This window comes from Gopherus evgoodei, chromosome 14, assembly GCF_007399415.2.
Source record: "Gopherus evgoodei ecotype Sinaloan lineage chromosome 14, rGopEvg1_v1.p, whole genome shotgun sequence".
NCBI classification, from domain to species: Eukaryota; Metazoa; Chordata; order Testudines; family Testudinidae; genus Gopherus; species Gopherus evgoodei.
In genome coordinates this window covers 21,324,498-21,337,119 of record NC_044335.1, presented here as the reverse complement: position 1 = coordinate 21,337,119, position 12,622 = coordinate 21,324,498, and the positions used below count along the sequence as shown (strand labels likewise).

Here is a 12,622-nt window from a genome sequence, read left to right as displayed (position 1 = left end):
TGGGGAGAAGGTGTCTCAGCCGCAGGCGGGCGTGAACCGCTGCTGACATCACGGCTCCAAGTTACAATCCGGCTCTCTAGCCATTTACTGGCGTTGCAGCCGCGCCGGGAAGGGGCCGGGGGCCTGAGCAGCCGAGGGGGTTAATTCCGCCCTCCCCGCCCCCGAGAGAGACAAAGCCAGAGCCGGGTTTTTGTGTCTGTCTGGGCGCGCCAAGCATGAGCCGTGTGTCCCCGGCGCGGCTGCCCGGCTCGCTGCCGCTCCGCGCTGGTGTCTCGCAGCGGCGCGGGCGAGCCGTGTAAGTGCGGGGGCCGGGGAGCCTGCCTGCCAGCCGCCGAGGGCTTTGCATGTGGGGGCTGCCGCGCTTGGGAGGAAGGAGCTGAGCGAGGAAGCCGCCTGGCTCGGGGAGTTTTTCGCGGAGAGAGACGGTAAGAAACCGCCCGGCTGCCGCCTGCGCTGCGATAGGGCTGGCCGGGGGAAAGGGGCTGGTGGTACGCTCGGGGATATTGACTGACCCGGAGCTTTGTTAACCTGCCTTGGCGGGGTGTGTGTGTGTGTGTGTGTGGTGGGGGGTGTCTGCTGGGGTTGTGTAGGGGCGTTACACTTCTCTGAACAACAACAGCAGCAGCAGCAGCAATTCCTGTGTGTGGCACCTAGGAGCTGCCTCCTTACGGCTGAGGATGAAGCAGCTGAATGGGAAAGGTATTGTCTGGTGGGGCTGGAAAGGGAGGGTGATACGGTCAGGGGGATGTGGGACTTGTTCAGAGCCCCTCACTTTCTTTTGTTGTGGTGGTGCAGGGCTGACTGAAAGGTTGGGGCTTCTCTTCTAGCTGAAGACTTTCCGTAGTTCATTTAATCAAACCGCTTGGGGAAGCAAGAGGAGGAGGGAGCAGGAGCTGTATGTAGGCCAAAAGATGAAATATGAATAACTCAGCTGCTTTGATGTCTTCTGATTCATTTCCCTTTTACTATCTGTTAAATATTCATTTCAGTGGGATTAAAAAAAAAAGGTGCTCTTTGGGGGTTTGTGTGTTTACATCACTTTGAGGAGTGTAGGAGAATCTCTGCTCCTCACTTTTTTTTTTCTTTTTCTTTCTAACCTGGCCCTGTCTTAACTAGGGTTTACCTTGTGGAAGACTGGAAAGCTGTTTATTATTTACCAGCCCTGTAACTTATGCTTCTTCAGATCAGTAGAACACCACTATAAAAGAGAAAGTAACACGCAATTTTATAATTCATACTAGATCTGTAGTAATCAGTTGCTGTCATGCTAAATACTGTAGTCCTAGGTACCCAAGGTGGGTAAGATAGTCCAATAAAATATATTATTTCACCCACGTTGGGTACCTAGGACTACAGTATTTAGCATGACAGCAATTGATTACTACAGATATGATAGCTCTAAAGCAGAAGTCAGTCCAATAAAATATATTGACTTCTGCTTTAGAGCTACCATATCTGTAGTAATCAGTTGCTGTCATGCTAAATACTGTAGTCCTAGGTACACAAGGTGGGTGAAACAATATATTTTATTGGGCCGACTTCTGCTTTAGAACTACACAGAGTCCTAAGTCCTTCTTCTGAAGCTAAACACCTGAGGTCAGAGCGAGCAAACTTCAATGGGGTTTTGTTATTGTTGTTTTACTCCCTAACTCTCCTGGGTGTATGCGATGAGTGTATAGGTGGTGCAGATGCTCTGCTTTATCATGCTGAGACACTGTAAGAATTCCTGCTGTCATCTTGGTTCACTTATTTGTACCTGCTGGAAGAAGATGTGTTAGACCCAATGGAAGCAGGGGCGGCTCCAGGCCCCAGCATGCCAAGCACATGCAGGAGTTGGCGCCCTAGGCGGGAGTTCTTCCGCGCTCCCAGTTTTCGGGGCACTTAGGTGGCGGGTCCCGGAGCGAGTGAAGGACCTGCCGCAGAATTGCCGCCGCCGACCCAGAGCGCAGAAGGACCCCCTGCCGCCCAGTTGCTGCCGAGAGCGGCAAAATGCTGCCCTCCCAAATCCTGGCACCCTAAGCAACCACCTAGGTTGCCTAAATGGAAGCGCTGGCCCTGAGCGCGTGCTTGGGGCAGCAAACTGCAGGGGGCACTGTGCCGGCACCACGAGGGCAGCAGGAAGGCTGCCTTCGGTGGCTTTCCTGTGGAGGATCTGCTGGTCCCATGGCTTCGGAGGACGTCCCGCAGGCAAGCCGCTGAAGGCAGCCTAGAGCCGCCCCTGAATGGAAGGGGCAGTCAGGAGATGCTTAATACATCTTGACCCTGGCAAGGCGTGAGGTGCCTCTTCTGTTGGATGTTCCTGGTAATGTGTGGTGTCTGCCAGCGAACTTCTGTACGGCTTTCTGCAAAAAATGAATGAGAACCTGCTGCTTTCTCTACCCTGGGATCACTCCCTTGGCTCCTCCATTCCTTCCCCTCCTCTGTCCCCAAGTACTTGCGCAATGACTTACGCTAGCTCTGTTGGGATACTTACCTAGAGACCAGCAGATGTTAAGCCCTCCCAAATAGGTTTCCATTTTTATAAAACCTAGGGCTTTAGAAGCCCATTTTGTTTCTTGGCCTGTGGTGACTGAGTGCCCTTGGGGGAATAGGCTGCACTGGGAACTCAGAATTGTCTCACACAGTCTCTTTGTACTAGTATAGATTGGGAACAGGCATCCAGTAGTCTACAGTTCATAAAGAAACAAAATGGTCAGTGATTGTAGTGTATGTGTTCTCCTTCCCCAAAAGAGGTGGCTAACTATTTTACCTGTTCTGCAAAACAGCTAAACGGCAGGTGACCCACCAGACCGTGAAGGGTATTTTAGGTCATCCCAGAATGTAACAAATCCCTGGTAAAGTTTGCCTCTGCTGGCTTGAAGCAGGTAGCTGCTCTTGGCTCATGTGTTAGAATGCTCACCTGGAGGTGTGTAGGTTGGCTTTCTGTTTTGGGCAGGCCTGTCTGCTGCCAGTGAGTGTTAGCCTTCTGAATGCTCCCCATCATGCCGGGCTTGTGTGTGGGAGCTGCAGGGTGGAGAACGCAACCTGGCTGCTTTGCTTGGAAGTCTCCAGGACTCTAGCCCTGCTTGCTATGGGATCATGGGTGAGCCACTTCTTTGTGCCACCTACAAAGTGCTGGTGGCTGGGAGTGGGGAGAATAGCAAACCTGACCCACACTAGTAAAACAACTTGAGAGCCTCCAAGAAGTGCTGTCTAAGACCTTGCCTACATTGGGAAAGCATGTGAAGCTTGTTGGTGGTCTCCCCCCCTTTTCCCCACTCCCCACCCCCTGCACCGCCAACACACACGCCTGCCCCAGTGTTTCCATGGTGGAAGCTGTAGCATGGACAGAATGCAGGCATGTCTTGCAGCTACTCTGTGAGCCAGATTAGGGGACGTGATGGTGAAATGCCTGCATCCTGTCTACACTACAGCCTTCATGGTGGTCCGTACCAGTGCAGGTAACCACTTGCCAACTTCTTCTTTTCAAATACTGTATTGGAAAGTTGTTAATGTCATATCTGCCAAGCCTGGAGTTCCCCTTCAGCAGGTGATAGCTCTATACATGTCTAAGGCCCTCATTCATCAAAGCTCTCAAGTACATTATGAAGTTCACCTTTACTGAATGGGGGCCCCCCAAAGCTATATGGGATGTCTGATGATCCCAATGCCATTACCTGTGATTGGGGGAGATGCAGAAGAAGACAGATCATTGGGCATCTGAAGATGAAGCTGTGGCAATTAAATATAAATATGTTTAAGTTGGGGGACTTGGTCCTGAGAATTGCTCAGCACCTACAACTGGTTAGTTAATGGGCTGGATCCTTAGCTGGTCTATAGTGTCTAGGCTCACCCAAGATCCCACAACAAGCAGGGCTAGAACTCTGGAGACATTGAAGTCAATGGAGCTATACTATTTTCACCAACTGAGGATCCAGCCTGATGAGAGTTTTGGCCACTCTGCACTCAGGCCTTCAATGGTTATGATGTTAAACAAAAAGATGGTCTGAGCCAAACTGCTTTGAACTATGGGAGGTTGGAGTTGGGAACTGCTTCCAAGTTGTGAGCAAGGGCGGTAGTTGGGGGAATCTCTCTCTGTGGCGGCTGCTGCTGAAATAGTGGATCAGCTGACATTTTAGGAGGCTGATTTGTGTGTGGCCATGTTCTGGACTTAAGAGAAAGATATGATATGTCCTACTGATGGATTGCCTTCCACTAGGCAGGCATGGTGGGCTTGTGAAACTCCAGTGCACGTGCAGAATCAGGAGAGTTGCCTGCAAAGTAGCTCTACAACTTGATGAACTGCCCGGGTATGCTTTGGGGGTTGAGTGGGGGGCCAGCAGCCAGCAAGTACCTAGATACAGACCTGGAGGATAGTTTCACTTTGGAGACCTGGAAGGAGGGTATGCAGTTAGAAATGACAGATGTGTATGGGAAGCTTGGCTGGTGAGACAAAGCAGAGGAGCTGCTTCATTAATTTCTGTAGCCTGGTTACCCAGGTTCAAAGGTCTGAGCGTGTGAAACGAAATTTGCGCGTAATAAGTAAAGTCACATACTTTCTCGTACTGAAGCAGATGGTAGCCTTTGCTGGTGGACACGTGTTGAAATGTAATAGCATGTGAAAGTGATGCTGTTGTCCCTGCCACTGCAGCACTTGACACCTGAAGCCTCACTTGTTGCCTTAGTGGGCACTTGTCCATTTACCACAGTGGTTCCCCAGTTGGATTTGATTGTGCAGCCTCTAAATAGCAGAATGAAACCTGCTCTATGGCATCTGGAGCTGGAGGAGCTGTGGCTGTTGCTGCCCATTTGTGTATTGGCAGAAGTGTGGCTGGAGAGGAGTGGCTGAGAGCTGCCCAGTCTCTGATTGTATTATTCCCGCTGGGAGCTAGGGCTAATGATGGGATTAAGCCTGGACTTTGAAATCATTGGTAAAACTCTCTGAACATGATCTGGAATAGAACCACTGGGCCCAAGTCTCACTTAATTACCCACAAATGTAAATAATAAAGGAGTTTGGGGCAAACCATAGGCTGAAGTGAATGACTTCAGTTCCTAAGGGCTTGTCTACATCAGAAAGTTGCAGCGCTGGTGAGGGAGTTACAGCGCTGCAACTTAGGAGGTGTACACATCTGCAGGGCATCACCAGCGCTGCAACTCCCTGTTTGCAGCGCTGGCCGTACTCCCGTTTTGTCTCGGGTGTAGAGGATCCAGCGCTGGTGATCCAGCGCTGGTAATCAAGTATAGACACTTACCAGCGCTTTTCTTGACCTCCGTGGAATAAGTATCCCAGCATACCTGAGGAAGCCTCTGGTAATCAAGGTGGTCTCCTTCCCCAGCTTGCTCTCGCGTTCCCCGAACCCCGAGCAAGCAGGTCTCCTTCCCTGAGGTTTGCTGGGTGGTTCCGGGAACGCGAGAGCAAACCGCGGCGAAGCTGGTCTCCTTTCCCGGTTTGCTCTCTCGTTCCCCGAACCCCCGAGCAAGCAGGTCTCCTTCCCTGCGGTTTGCAGGGTGGTTCGGGGAACGCGAGAGCAAACCGCGGCGAAGCTGGTCTCCTTCCCCGGTTTGCTCTCGCGTTCCCCGAACCCCCCTTGAAGCCGCTCAACAGCGCTGCAGTGTGGCCACATCTAACACCACTTGCAGCGCTGGTTGCTGTAAGTGTGGCCATTCTGCAGCGCTGGCCCTATACAGCTGTACTAATACAGCTGTAACAACCAGCGCTGCAAAATTTTAGATGTAGACATGGCCTTAGTCTGCTTCCTCTGAGTGCTTAACACAAAAAGGCAGCATCCTTTCTATAAAGGGCTGTGTTTTTGGCATTGCTGGGGACATTTGAAAGCCTATCTAAAGCACTATTGTTTCCTGTACTGTCTGTCTTACTGCTTGATTTTGTTAACATGCTCCTTTTTATCTCTCAGAACAATTTCCCATATGACCTCACTTCCTCGACGTGTAGCTTCTCGTTTCACAGAACCCAGCTGGAAATTCTTCCGATGCATTTCACTTACTCTGATGCAGAACATCCCAGAGTGAAACAAGTTCTTCCCCCCTGCCTTGCCCATTTTCCCCCATCCAACCATCCCCTTTGTGCTCAGTGAAGAAAGCACAAGGTACCTCCACCCAAGTTGCTGAGTTGTGTGTGTTTTTGTTTTTGTTCTAACAGGGAAGAGGCAGATTCATTTAAGTTGATGCTTGTAAATGAAATATGAGCTTAAATCACTTAACATGGAAATAACTGTCTGTGCTAATGCTATTCATGCTGCTCTAGTTAAAATGATCAGTGTTTCCATTCCAATAAAGCCCTGTTTTCTGAGGCTTATAACTTTGGGTCACTTAACAAAACAAAACAAAAAAAATCCCTCCAGGCTGAAATTTGCTAGCAAAAGTCTGCCTGGGAGCAAACATTTTAAAGTATGTGGTGCTATTTAAACCAAACTTTACAAAAACAATTTCTCTTGCCTTCAATTTTTTTAAATGTCACAGAACCACAAAATAACTAGAAGCCTCCGAGCTCTCCATAGAAGAAAGGAGTAAGCCTGTGGCGCTGTAGTAAAATCACATGTAGATTTCTTTCTTTTGTGCGGGGGAGGGAGAAATTAGTTGAGATTCAACTCTGAAATGCAGCTACATGTCATCTAGTAGCTGCTTTTGACAGCATTTTCCCCAGGGGTTTCACCTAGATGCCCAGACCCACATCAAGGCCCTAATCCTGCAACAGGCAGAGCTCCATTGGGACATCAACTTGTGAAGATCTTATTTCAGAATCGGGCCTTTACTCTGTGCAGCAACCTGTGCCTGGGCTGCAGATTCTAATGTTCAAAGTGTGGTTTGAAAACAAACCTTGGGAGGTATTTTGAGAGAGCGTGATCTGAGCACAAGGCTGGGAACCAGAAACTCCTGGGATGTAAATCCAGCTCTGCCACCACATTCCCTTGAGGCCATTTATAACCTCTCTGCCCTCAGCTTCCCCATGAGTAATATGGGGATGATCTGGGGCCATGGTGAGATTTAATTCATTAATGTTTGTGAAGTGCTTTGCAGATAAAGGCTAAGCATGAATATCCCCTTTGGGAGAACCAGCTGGCCCATGCTTGCTTCCAGTCTGGCTCTTGTTCCATTTTCTAAATCTCTTTAATTAAACCAGGCGGATTTCTGACTCCCGGGGTGTGATACTGCAAATGTTCCTGTGTTGCTGGCTTAGCGTAAAGCAGGGATGTGGCCACCCCATGTGGTGGGGCTGATGCTTTGAACTGTGACTCTAGAAAGAGAAAAGCAGGTGTCTGTTTTTGTAGAGGCCTCTGCAGAATGGTGTCCCAATGCCCCAGGGTGCAAGATGCTCAGCACCCTCAGCTTCCACTGAAGTTGATGGGAGCAGAGCCCCTAGTTGGGAGGGTCCTAGTACCCTGCAGGATCAGGCATTTAGGTGACCAGCTATCCAGTGGAGGGACCTACAAAACATCGCGCTTGGGGAGACTCCTGCTCCAAATGGGAGTCTGGTTAAACTAATCCTGCATACAGGACATTGGTGCTCCTCTCTTCTCACCACTGGTCTTGGGGAGCCTGCTCCCCGAGACCTATCTCAAGTGAGTGGCCAGAAACTGAGGAAGCCTGGAACTGGACTAGCCGGCCGTGTTGATTGTTTGACATTGTTTCTTTGGACTAGTTGAGGACAGGGTTGCTTTGGGGCAACAGAGTATGGAGAGAAAATGCAATGCCATAGAGCATCTGGAGGAGAAAACATTGGGCCTCCAATCTGAACCCCCCCAGATTCTTTCCTGGAAGTCTGAGAGTCTGCACGTCTCTGCTCAGATCTCCCTTGGTTTCATGACTAGATTCATTGAGGTAGCTATAATCACCATTGTGCTGGTCTGATCAGGCTTAGCCAACTAGATTTTGCTGCTGTTCCCGCTCTGGGATGAACTGGAGTAGGAGGCAGACAGAGATTCTGGGGCTTGAAGGATCCTGAATAGCTGTTGTGAATCATAACAGAAATGAAGATGGGGTCCTGATGTTATTTTGAGGGAAGGGAAGATACTTCTGTCCCTGGTACCATCTGTGTTGTTATGGGCACTCTCCAGGTTGGCTAGCTCCAGGGACTTGCTCAGTGAAGATTAGTCCAACTTGTTTCTCTGCCCTAACTATGCAGGTTACAAATTCCGTAATGTCAGTGGTTTTCCCCAAGGCCAGTAAAGTAGCTGGCTCCTGGTGTGCTGTCCAAGGGGAACTGCAAAGGAAAATGTCAGCTCTCCTCCCAGTGAGAGGCATGCTGGTGCGCAGGTATCCTTGTGGGAGGAGCTTGTTTTGGGGTTGACCCCCTGTTCCAGGTGGGTGGGAGAAAGGTGAAGGTTCTGATCTCTTGTGATACTGACTTTGTCTCCTGCTTGGGTTTGCTGGGTCATTTTCTCTTTTTGCTTGTGACTTCTCCTGTGCAGTATTTACTCCCTGACTTTCTTCTAGTACTGTAGGAAAATCCTGGAGGCTGGCTCTAAATTTCCCAGCCATGTCTCATGTTTGACCTATTATGGTCTCATTTCCGTGACTGTAAACTTTACTGGCACGAGGCTTGCTGTGCTGTGCAAACAAATGGAGGAAAACCTGACAGCACACTACAGAAATATCTTCCACACTGCATATCTCCTTCTCAGCTTGTGGTTTCTCACTGACACTGCGTGACTGCTGTTCTGTGGCTATAATGTGGAAGCAATGAAGTGAGGCAGCTGCAGCTGAGTTTTACTTTGCATTTGTCTGACTCTGAAACTCTTGTGAATCAAAACCTGGGGAGTGCAGAAATGTGTCCTCGACTTCTGCAAACTGTGGAATCCTTCTCAGTTCTGCTATGCATGGCAATGCCCTCTTCTCATGCAGGCCAGCATGAAACTGGGCCTGGATGACATGAAACATTCATTAGAAGTGAAACCCATCTGCCCCTGTCCATGCCCTGCTTTATTCCTGTTCTGTCATGTTCATAGAATGTTAGGGTTGGAAGGGACCTCAGGAGGTCATCTAGTCCAACCTCCTCAAAGCAGGACCAATCCCCAGACAGATTTTTACCCTGGTTCCCTAAATGTACCCCCAGGATTGAACTCACAACCCTGGGTTTAGCAGGCCAGTGCTCAAACCACTGAGCTATTGACCCGAGGGGGTTTCCTCCTTCCTCTGCAGCATGGGGTACAAGTCACTTGCTGGTTTAAACTAGTGTAAATGGTGGATTCTGTGTAACTTGAAGTCTTTAAACCATGATTTGAGGATTTCAGTACCTCAGCCAGAGGTTAGAAATCTGTTACAGGAGTAGGTAGGTTAGATTATGTGGTCTGCAATGTGCAGGAGGTCAAACTAGATGATCATGATGGTTCCTTCTGACTTTAAAGTCTGAGTACTGGGTGCTTTGAGCCCTGGCTGGCTGTGTGGCAGGGAAATGCAATAAGAAAAACTCTAATAGGCAGGAAACCAATTCACTTTATAGAAACAGCTACACCATTTGAGCATTTGTAGAATTCCTCCTGGTGGGCTTGAATCTCACTCTTCCTGTAATCATTTTCTGGGGGATGGGACACGACCAGGAGACCTCGCTTCTAACTCCTGTCTATGACACTTATCATGTTTGTGACTGTGACCAAGTCACTTAACCTCACTTTGTCTCATTCCCCATCCGTGAAATAGGGCTAGTACCTGTTGTCTCAGAAGTGCTTTGATGCCTGCTGATGAAGCTCTAGAAATGCTTGTCATTGCATAGGGTGCTTCCATAACATCGGTGGGGGGATGGAATCTGTTATACTCATGAGACCCGGAACTACAGCAAAGAATGAGTGAGGGTGGATAGAGGTACTGAGGTAACTGGGGCTGGAACGCAGCCATGTGCAGCATTGTCCTCCTCTGCCTATTCCAGCTCTGCACCATGATCCTCTGTGCAATCCTCTGACACTGCAGGAGTCCTGGAAGCCTCTGATGGCAATTGACAGCCCCGAGCACTGAAGGTTTTCTGTGGGTACAGCCTGCTTGCTGCTTGTAGCCGTGTTCTGCTACGCCTCTCTGGAGCCAATCTGATTTCTATGAACAGGCTGCTTCTCCTCCTCTGACCTCTCCCTCAGCATAGCCTCAGACAGATTTGACCAGACAAAGGTCCAGCATGGAGGGGGCTGAGTGAGTGTGTGGGGCTAGGAGGGGGGATTAGGTTCATGATCCAATGTCACAGGCAATTGAGTCCTAAAGCAGGCAGGGTGGGGCCTAAAGCAGGGCACAGGGGAGGCCTCTCGCTGCCACTCTGGTTTGATAAATGTCTGATCGTTGGGTGAGATGAGCACAAGTGGCGCAGCTGCCCAGGCATGTGACTTCAGAGCAGTGTGTGGAGTCAAAGGGGACATGTGGGTCCTGGCAGAGGTCTAGAGGGGGCCAACTTGCTGAACCTAGGGAAACGGGAAGAAGTAACGCAGGGGAAGTTGCTGTCCTCTTCCTATGGCATTGGACTCTGCCGCCCGAGGGGAAATAGCTGTAAGCTTCTCGGCCGGCTCCTGAGATGCAGGGCATGCATCTCACTTTCTGTGCTGCCTGTAAAGCCTGGTGCAGATCTGGCACTGTTCTTGCTGCGGAGTTGGGTACTGACAGCCACGTAAGGAGGGCAGGTTTGACCCTGTTTGCAATGGCTGAGTAGACAGCTCTGCATTTGATACGCCTGCCTTTCATGTTGCACCTTTCCTCCTATCCCTGAGCTTGTAAGAGACTGCAATAAGTTAGGCCCTTCCCTTAAGGAAAAATCCCCTTGATTGTGATTGGGATTGAGATTGACCCAACAGGGCTCTACAGAAATGAGCTGGAACTATCCTGTGGACTCTGAGAGGAAACTGGATCCCGGCTATAGGTTGCATAGGCTGGTTTAAAAATCCTACGCCATTGTATAGACTTCTCCATAAGGGTTAATTTTTAACTGTGCTTTAGAGGTCTGACTGGGAAGCCCCACTAGCGTTAATGTTTGTAGTAGATATTTGAGAAACGCCAGTGAACGCTGCTCTTTGTCTGCCCTGCACCAAAACAGTGCTGGGTGCCCTCATTCACCTTCAGCAGCGCTAGCGGCAAAGTGCTCTCATTAGAGCTGATCAGTGATACCAGTGCATAAAGTAGGAGGGATGGAAATCTTAGTGCATTCACAGCCCTCAGAGTGCTTGTGCAGCTCAACTCCTGGCCTGCCAGGAGCCATTGTCACCCAGCTGCAGACTGGCAGGGGAGAACTACGGCAGCAGTATTAACCCTTGAGAGACTGGCTGAGATAGTGAGGCATGCATGGGGGTGGGGGGGGGAGGTGGGAGTTTTCTGTCTTCAGAGAACGCAGTAGAGCTTCCAGGCTGGGAGGAGTGTGGCTGCAGATTACGTGCATGGTGCTGCACAGAGATCAGAGCTGGTCTCAACCCTGCCATGCCTGCTTTGCCATAGCAAACAGGATGGGCGGTGGCCCTTCTCCTTGCACAGCTTCGTGGGTTAACAGGGCTTTTTTGGAAGCCCAAAAGGTGAGGGTGTGACTGTGCTGGGCACAAAGGACGCCATGAACAAAGGCAGCAGAAATGGAAGGAGACCCTGTGGTAGAACTGAGGGATTGGGTTGGGAGTGGTCTAACAAACTCCTCACCCACGCTGGTGCCCTGTTCGCTGGTGAGCGCTCTGCAGCATGTCGCCTGATTAGTGCAGAAAGCCTTAAATATAGAGACTGTCAGGGAGAGGGGTCATGTCTGTAGCCTGTCACTGCAACTCTCATCACCCCACGGGTTCCAGCACATCTCCAGCCCCTATGTAGCAAGCTGCTGCCATTGCTAGTTTGGTGAAAGCTCTCCTGGTTAAATGCTGCTCACTTCACTCAGAGAAACCCTCCCCTCTCGTCAGTTCCAGGCAGCCCTGTGCTGCTGGAACCTCTGGATCCCCTTTAGGTCCTGCCACAGCATCTACTGACTGACTCATGGCTGTGGCTGGCACAGTAGCCCCGTGTGTCTTGCATTTGGGAAGTGCCTGGAGCTGACTTATCTTGGAGGGATGGGGAGTAAAAGAAACAAACTCTTAGCTTTTCCAACTGTCTCTTACTCTGAGTTTGGCCTGGCCACACTGTCTGGTACAGCCTTTGCTGCCTTCTTGCCTCTCAAGGCTCTCTCAGCCAGAGCAGTTCTGAGGAATCTGATGCAACCAGGAAGTTGATTTGCTCATCTTATGAGCAAGCATGATCTGCTAGAGATGCAGGTGCTGGTGGGCCAGGATGGCCTACACACCTGAGTTGTCCTGTCTCAATAACAAACGATTCACTACCAAGGCGGGAAAGCTAGCTCAGACAAGTCCATCTGTGCTATTGTTGCAATATAGGAAAAGATCCCTCCGTGATACAGCGTCTGAGGAAGTAAATACTGTACTTGTGGGGAAATACAGGCAACAAGCACGATGCAGATCAGGGAGACTAGAGGCCACAGCTAAGATCAGGCCTTCTGTGCTCGGTGCTGCACAAATACATGCGACAGTCTCAAAGAGTGTGCTGTCCAAATCGACAAGACAAACAATGGGTGGGCATAGAAGCAGCGTCAGAGAGAGGCCCAAGGTTGCACAGCTGGCTGGTGGCAGTGCTGGGAATAGAACTTGCGTCTCCTACCCATTGGTTCATGCTGTTTCTCAAGTTG

General features: G+C 50.1%; 1 protein-coding gene across 4 annotated transcripts in view; it reads left to right on the top strand.

The window, feature by feature from the left end:
* The first annotated feature begins 251 nt into the window (after positions 1-251).
* Positions 252-12,622, top strand: part of SRC (SRC proto-oncogene, non-receptor tyrosine kinase) — a 74,060-nt gene continuing 61,689 nt past the window's right edge. For 2 of the 4 annotated variants that reach the window (XM_030533472.1, XM_030533471.1), the window contains exon 1: positions 253-425. The gene's annotated coding sequence lies outside the window, so the exon portion shown is untranslated. Of the gene's footprint in view, positions 426-672; positions 700-12,622 lie in introns of those variants that run through there. The other 2 variants (XM_030533469.1, XM_030533470.1) reach the window with 2 other exon arrangements.